This window comes from Nansenia antarctica, assembly GCF_963989245.1.
Source record: "Nansenia antarctica genome assembly, chromosome: 1".
NCBI classification, from domain to species: domain Eukaryota; kingdom Metazoa; phylum Chordata; class Actinopteri; order Argentiniformes; family Microstomatidae; genus Nansenia; species Nansenia antarctica.
In genome coordinates, this window is record NC_137674.1 from 12,090,698 (window position 1) to 12,100,021 (window position 9,324).

Below are 9,324 nucleotides of genomic sequence, written 5' to 3' on the forward strand. Positions count from 1 at the left end.
AGGGGAGGGAGGGAAGGAAGAGGTGATGGAGGAGGAGGGAGGGGAAGAAGAGGTGATGGAAGGGGAGGGAGGGAAAGAAGAGGTGATGGAGGAGGGGGGAGGGGAAGAAGAGGTGATGGAAGGGGAGGGAGGGAAAGAAGAGGTGATGGAGGAGGAGGGAGGGGAAGAAGAGGAAGAGGTGATGGAGGAGGAGGCATTATTGACTCAGAGTGTCAGAAGTACCGGACACACAGTTGCCGGATCAGACAGGGGGGAGTTGGGGGGGAAGCATGGGGTCTAGCCTCGACGATTAATTGGTTGCAATAAATGACCCGGCATCGAGACAGGAAGGGGGCGTACAGACGACCGGAGGGACAGGGTTCTCAACAGGAGCTTTTGCCTCAGAGACTCGTGCGCCCTAAAGATGGTAAAAATACAGCCATGAATTCGAGAGAGGAGACCAGTAAAGCCGTAGACAGTGGGTCTAGCTGGAGAAAATAAGTTTGTATAAGTCCCCCCCCCCCCTTCCGTAACGTCTGAAAGCGGTATGCTGGAAAATGAAAGCGAGGGTTCGGACGAGTCTGACTCTTTAGCGGGAGCGGGAGGGAGGAAGAGGAAGAGGAAGAGGAAGAGGAAGAGGAAGAGGAAGAGGGTGCCCTTAGCAGGCAAGTCGTCTGCTGCACACAAACAAAAGTCTGAGAGCAAGAAAGGGCAAGGGCAAATGATGATTTTTATTTATTTTTTAATATATTTTTTTACTATGTTTCCAAAGATTCAAACATTTTTACAATATAATTGAACACATTTTTTCTTGTTTCCCCGCCCCCATGTATCAAATGATGATTTTGACAGGTATATACACTCTCTTATACTTGATTTATGAGATTTATTTGAGAGATATAGCGGACACAATAGCGGGTCAGTTAGGGATGTAATGAGGCAGATGAAAGAAGAGGGAGGTGTAGTTTTGAGGGTAGATCTCAACCAGGCATTTGATAGAGTAGAGCAGGAGTTTATGTTTAGGACGCTAAGGAAGTTTGGTTTTGGAGAGAGGTTAGTGAAGTGGATTAGATTACTATAGAGCAGTGTAAAGAGTAGGGTAAGGTGTAACGGCGTAGTGACAGACAGCTTTAGTTTAGAGAGATCATGGTGAGTTAGCAATCGTAAAAAACTGTAATACAGTTTTTTACTGTCGCTAAGTCACAGTGTTCAATACTGAAGCCACAGTTTCACAACTCTTCATACAGTCTGCATTAGTAACACTCATGTTGGCCAATGACTTCATTCATGTCTCAAAAGAAGCTCGTTCAACCACACACTGGCAACAATGTTCACTCAGAAGCATACACTGTCATTCATAACATTCTGACTTACAAAACACTAACAACAGGGAGCATTACATAGTTTGAATGATTTTCACAAGAATGAATATTTCATTATAAAAATGGTTTGATTTATAGTAATCATTAGAATAGTTGACTGTACAATTGTAAAGTATTACTGTAGGCAACAAGAATGAATCAGAAATGCCACAATTTACTTCTATCCTTTATTCTATCTTTTGCTTCTATCCTTTGTATTCTATATTTTATCCTTTTTTTTCAGTATCTTTGCAGAAAGTAAGTTACGGTACATTTACACACTACATTTACTTGTGTAAAATGAAAAGTGAAAAATAAAGTGGAAGATGCAAAGTTCAAAGAAAAAAGAAAAAAGAAAAAAAGAAATTCCAGGACTACAATACAATAGCAATCACACCAAAAATGTCTCACTCCTGAGGCTTTTGGTCCACCCTCTGGTCTGCATCTGGTCACATCTAATGTCTTCCCTGGCAATGCATCTAGTCTATTTCATTTCATTGTATATATTCTGCTAATATTTTCTAGACATTTCAATATGATTACTGCAAATAGTGAAAATACCACCGCTCATCCGTTATCAGACTTTGCTGAGGTGCTGGAACTGAAGAGTATCAATAGAGTGCAAAATAACAGCATCTGCACACTCAAACACTGTGCAAAAAAACTGTTTATTGCGAGCTTTCTGTCATATATGATAGGAATATGATTACTGCAAAATTGCACCAAATAATTCAGTTTTGAACGTGTTCTTCACAGTTTTGAACACAGTGGTTTAACAATGAAAAAACGTGTTGCAAATACATAGTATTTTGCAAGTGGGGGAGTTTGAATGAGAGAAGTGTTATGGCATTTGGAGAACGTAGTCATTGAATGCATTCTGTATGAAAGCAATGCACAAATCACAGAGAAAGAGTCACAGTTTTGTTCACATGGGTTTCTGCTCTGCTGACTGTATGAAGAGTTGTGAAACTGTGGTTTCAGTATTGAACATGGTGACTTAGCGACCGTAAAAAACTGTAAGTGTATGGGAAAGCATCAGGAGCAAAAATCAATATAGAGAAACCAGAAATAATGTGTGTAGGGAACGTAGATATGAGGGAGGGTGACTTTGAAAGTTGCGACAGGAATGAACAAAGTGGTGTGGAGTGGATGTAGGTGAGAATGATGAATGAATGAATGAATGAATGGACTTTATTGTCATTGCTACAGTACAGGTACCAAACAACGAAATTTAGGAGGGGTGGCTCCCCTGGTGTTAGGAAAGGGGAGAAAAAAAACACTTTAAAAAAATGAATAAGAATGAATAAGAATAAGAAAATGAATAAGAAGAATGAATAAGAACCAACGGATGGAACATGGACAGGAGTATTAAATAAGGTAAAACAGACTCTGAATTTCTGGAAAATGAGAAGGTTAAAGTTAAGGGGGAAGGTTATTGTAGTTAATTGTTCAATTTTATCACAGGTAAATCATGTTTTAGGTGCATTAGATTTGCCTTTGTGGGTTATAAAGGAGTTCATTAAGAGTTTAATAAAGTCATTGATAGTTTTTTTTGTGGGATGGGAAACAGGTACTGATTAGGCACAAGGTGTTAATAAATGGATACAAGAATGGGGGTTTAAAATTGATAGATGTGGGGGGGTTAACAACTTTTAAAAATATGTTTTCAAAATCTTAAAAATCTTTCAAATCTTAAAAATCTTTCAAATCTTAAAACAAATTACCTCTATAGAGATGAGCATTGTTGGATGGGCTTTTTTGAGGATTATTTGCACAGATGTGGGGGGGGGGAGTGAATGGTCTTTTAATGGTTTTCAACAAACTGAGGCGTGAGGAGATGTCATATTTTTATAGGGATGTTTTGAAGCGTGAGAGAAATTTGGAGCATGTGAAATACGAGTGGATAAGAATGAGGTGTTAAATCAGCCAACCTGAAAATGACGTACAATAATAGGATTATGGTTCGCAAACATTTTGAACAGGCAGGGATAAAACAAATCAAGCACTTACAGTAATATCCAATAATAAAAACAGAACAGGAAATCATGCAAGAAATAAAGGTAGTGAATAGGGATGTAAGTATAGGGGGTATTACAGAAATGCACTAAAGAGTTAGGGACAGCATAAGCAGTGAATGGAAAGCATTAATGTTAGGACAGGGAGAGGTGATGGAAAAATGAGGGTGGAGTTAAAGATAGTAAGGTAAGGGGAAGGGGTCAAATTTGAAGATGTAAAGACAAAAGGTGTGTATGTGAACTTACTGGGTGATGGGTTGGAGCGGCCAGCGTCAGAAAAGGTGTGTGTGTGAAGGGTTTGATGTGGGTAAAGTGTGGGATCATTTGAATGTGAAATATAATAGTATTTAGTGTGAGCACAATGATTTCAAAATTAGACACAATAGGATTTTCACAAATGTTGTTTTGCACCAAATTGTAGCCTATGTGATGTTTGTAAAGGAATGGATGAGATTTTTATTTTTTTGGGTCGAATGTCCCAATGTTGTCTGTTTTATTTGAGACTGTAAAAGATTTGTTAAGTGTACACTGTGGGATTAAAGTTGTAAATTATGTTGAATGGAAGAAATTGTTATTGTTTGGAATGGTTGGGGGGGAAAAAGATGTGAATGTTAATTTGGTGAATTTTATTTTAAGTCATGTAAGGTATGCGATCGGGAACAGGATCGGGAACATTAGATTTTAAAATATAGAATGAGCATTTTTGTTGAGATTTTGAGTCTTTTTATTATGTGGTGTTTATGGTTTCTCTGAGTTGACCAAGGGCAAGTGTAAGACCTGGTATGTCACTTGGTCTTTGTAATTTGTGCTATCTGTCATGTCCCACTGTGGTATCACTGATATGTCATGTCTTTATGTCTTGTGAATATTGTAAATAATTGTCCAATATAACTTGTAACACGTATCGGCCAGGGATCGAATTCACTTAAAAACATTTTTTATCTTGAGTTCAATCCCCGGAGTCATACCAAAGACTATGAAAATGGTACCCGATGCCTCCATGCTTGGCACTCAGCATTAAGGGTTGGATTGGGGGTAAGACCCTGTGACATACCAGCGTCATGTCCAGGGGGTGTACTTGTACATCAAGCCGCCTCACGGTATGGAAACAGGAGATAGGCTACTTACTTTAAGCTGAGCTGCCGTCTATTGATTCCTGCACAATTCCAGGCATGCACTCATGCACACATTCTCACACACACACACACATACACCCACACACATACACACACATACACACACATACATACACACACATACATACACACACATACACACACATACACACACATACACACACATACATACATACACACACATACATACACACACATACATACACACACATACACCCACACACATACACACACATACACACACATACATACATACATACACATACATACACACACATACATACACATACACCCACACACATACACCCACACACATACACCCACACACATACACACACATACACACACATACATACACACACTTACATACACACACATACACACACATACACACACATACACACACACATACATACACACACACACACACACACACAAAGGCAAAGGAGCAGATGAACGGCTCAAAAGTCAGATTTGCACTGTGTGTAAATCAGATCTTCATTGTGTTTTCACAGTAGAAGATTGAATTTCCTGGGGCACATCTGCACACATACATTGCTATAATTCAGTCCCAAAGTGTGCAATGGATAGATGGAGGAGAGGATGAGGTGGGAGACATACTCTTATACACTAATTTAATTTTGTGTGAAAGCCTGGATTAATATGTAGATGGATTTATATTAATATCCGTTTCCACATTTAAGTTTTGCAGAGACTTTTGGCTGTATTTTCTTGATATCAAAGCATATCTAATATTGATAATCTGACTCCAATGTACTCTGCACTATGTGCAAAGAATTGTTGAGTCTGTTCTTATTTAGTGCAATAAAGTTCAAATAGAATGAATCAAATGAGGCTTTAATAATACTGTATATTTAATCTAAATTAATCTAATCTCTCACTATGAGCTCCTTGATCTTCTTCATTTGGAGGGCCAGGTTGTTGTTGGCACACCAGACCGCCAGGAGAGAGATAGAGAGATCACTATCGGCCATCACAAAACAATGCTACTCACAACATTGATGAGAACCTCACAACAGGACACAGGAACAAGAGAGAGAGCATTTCTCTGACCTCTGCTTTTTATATCATCCTAAAAACCACAGTATTAAGCAGGATCTGTGTTTCAGGAGACCACCAACCATCATTCATCTTATTGCATCTAAACTGATGACATCATAGTGACCACCTCAAGACATTCCACAGAGTTCCCAGCCATTGCTCTTGTGAAGTTGCTCTTAATAATGATAATAATAATAATAATAATACATTAGACTTATATAGCGCTTTTCTGGACACTCAAATACGCTTTACAAACTGAAAAGATTGAGTAGTACCGGTAATAATAAAAAGAAACAAAACAAAACAAACAAAGTATAGGGGTCTAATTAATTTTTAGATTACTAAATCTAAAACTAACTGTCTTTGTAGGACAATCTACTGCAATTACACCTAGATTTCGGGCAGAGAAGCGGCGAACAAGCAACGCCAGCGTCCTCTCTCAACCGCCATTTTTCTTGTGACATTGCTCTTGTTTTTGCTCTTGCGTTCTAGCGAGGGGGAGTGGAGGACGAAACACTTCAGACAGCCTTCCCTGATGGACACGTGCAGTTGGTACAAGTGATAGATCAGCTTGGGTTGACCAGTAGAAGAGAGAGAGATGATTCACATTCCAGAGAAGATGGAGCGCCATTACACAGAGGGAGAGAATGGGGCCATGGATGAAAAGTGGGAGGACATGGGAACAAAAGAGCTGGATTCACAGATGAGGGTAGTGGCTGGTCACTGGGCTGTGTAATACCGAGCTGAGGGAGGGAGATGGAGCTGGTTCTACCTTTAAGCCAGGACGACTCCACTGGTCCCGCTCTATTTATTCCCTACAATGGAAAATTCATTTAATTCTAGATTTAGAAGGACGGTTTCTCAGAGGGTCATTATCACTTTGTTTCCAGGCTTGGCAGTGAACGACTGTACATCCAGAATACACACCCTCATAGACATAATTTCCATATAAACAGATCATTTACAATGTGACCGATCAGAACTACTTGTATTCCACTAGTAACTAGTCCGTCTCACACTCCACCAAATCCACCATTCAGTCCTCTGGCCATCTCTCCAACCAGAACCATTCCAACCTGTCAGTCCTCTGGCGACCTCTCACATACTAGAACCACAACAGTCGTGACGTTAGAATTATACGGTTCTATCTCCATTTTTGTCAAAATTGAGTTTTTTACATAATCTGATCCAGTAGGTGTTTATTAATGCCTGTGTGGTGTTATTTTTAAAATGTTGAAATGTTTTAGTTAGTAATTAATAAAATGCAAAGGTTCCATCTCACAACACATAATGGAATGTAAAAACGTTGACGCTCAATATCTCTGAACTACCTTAAACGGAGATAGAACCTTATAATTCTAAGATCACAAGCTGTGTGGAGGATCAAAAAAATAAATAATCCATTCCTTCCTCCTACCAAACTTCCAATGACTGTACAGGGTCACATAGTGACCAGGGAGAACCATTTGTATGTGGCATGTCATCAGTGAACGTGTTCAGTGGCCTTTGGGACAACTTAATGGTGACCAGCTTGCTTTAACCTTTTCCTGGCAAATGATGAAGTCATTTATGAGAACAGGTTTTTTGTTGCACAGTGGAAGACTCAAATGAGTATAGACTCAACTCAGACCACTGATTCTGTCTCTCCCTCTCTCTCTCTGTCTCAACCCATCACCCTCCAGACATCCTCCTGTCCTCCTCCTCCTAGGGCATTGTGGGGGATTAGCCTTCTCTCTGGAGCACCATGCCAAATTAAACATCTATCTCTCTCTCTCTCTTGATCTCTTGCTCTCTCTCTCTCTTTCTATCTCTTTCCCTCTCTCTCTCTCAACCCCTGTCGAGAAGATCTGGGATGCCAAGTCAAGCCTCTCTCCCTCTCCCTGTCTCTCTCTCTTTCTCTGCCCTGTCTGGACCTAAGCAGGTGTATAACGGCGTGAGTAAAGGTCTGTATTGATGTTCCAGCAGCACAGGGCTCTGGAGTGTTTCTCTCAGGGGCTCTTCTCTCTACACACCTCTCCTGTGATCTGGGATGCTCTGATCCCCCCTGTGTGTGTGTTATGTGTGTGTGTGTGTGTGTGTGTGTGTGTGTGTGTGTGTGTGTGCGCACGTGTGTGCATTTGTGTGTGCGTGTGTGTGTGTGTGTGTGTGTGTAGCATTAGGGTTATGGTTCTTGGTGACTATTGTTCATCATCTCTTAATAATACACTCAGCTAAATGGCCCAAGGACGATACTCACTCCAGATCCACACGTGTCTGAAACCTGAGCCTTGTCGTTCCAATTAGTCTAATTGGCGATTCTCAGAGTCGTGGAGAGACCCCCTCACCCTTCCACTACCCTGGGGTACCGCGGCTGGGGTCATTAACCAAAAACCACCCATGGAACATTCTTACTCTCAACCACAGAATGAAGACCCAGATCACTAACGATCACATTTGAAATCTTCTCTCTCTCAAGTAGCTAGGCAGCTAGGTGTCCATACTCTCTTATATTTACTTTCTTATCTTTGCTCCATCAATTTGGGGATTTTCCCTGTGGTCTGTGTATTGTAAGTGTAAATGTGTGTGAGTGTGAGTGTGTGTGTGTGTGTGTGTGTGTGTGTGTGTGTGTGTGTGTGTATGAATATGAGCACTTAACACACAGAGCCTGACGCTTACGTAAAGAAACATCAATATTGCAGCTCTTTATTCCAGCTGAGAGCGTTTTATGTAAAGTGTATGAGTCAGAGGTTAACAAAGACGGTATATGTACTGTTTGTCCAAATGCAGGTGGGGTCCATGGTTTATCTAACCTACAGAGAGATCTTGGCATTTACTCAACATCAATAGTGAATGAACATGATGATGCCGACCCCCAGTTCACCTGTCTCCAACACTGACGCCTTAGGACAATGGCACTTGATAACTCATAAAGCTCTTAACAAAACATTGAAACCTAGGTTATAAACTGTTTATTTGTCCTCTTAAGAGGGGCATGACCTGGCCTGTATGATGTTATGACATATCTCTCTATATCACTCTATTCTCTCTCTCTCTCTCTCTCTCTCTCTCTCTCTCTCTCTCTCTCTCTCTCTCTCTCTCTCTCTCTCTCTCTGTTCCATATTGCTTTAAAATGCCAGACGAAGTAATCTACTCAACTCAGCCCAGCTCATGGCTGGATATGGATGTTACATGTAACGTTCAAGCCAAAAGACAGAATAAATTATAAAAAACATTCTGAATAAATGTTCCCTGAAATTGACGTGATGTAATAGTCTAAAATATGAATATGGAAAACTCATCAGCTGAATCGCATGACTGTGTGCTCGTTTTGCAGCACATCTTTAATACAGCGTGAAGAGGATAAGTCCTCTTCCAGCGGCAGTCGCTGCACTTCAGATCCCTGGAATCCCATGACAATGTTAAAACAAGGTTTGTGGTTTATGAATAAGGTGTAAAGAACAACTGCAACTTCATGTCGTTTTCCTAAGTGTTTATGTACAGTGTAGTGTTGCAGTTTTGGGCTAAATGCCAAAAATGTAAATGTAAATGTAAATGGTCTACTAAGTGCTTTCGATGAGGCAATCTTTTCTCACTGACTCATTTTTCCCCTTTTGAAAAAGGAAGCATAAAGAAGCTTCTGGAATATCTCAGTTTCCATTCTAACTGCGCCTCCTCCACACCTAGCGCCTGTGATACACTCTCAGGACACATGTATATCAGTCTAATACTACTCCCAAACTACACCAACATTGACACAAGAGCACTTGAAAACTGAGTTAAGGGAACTGTGTT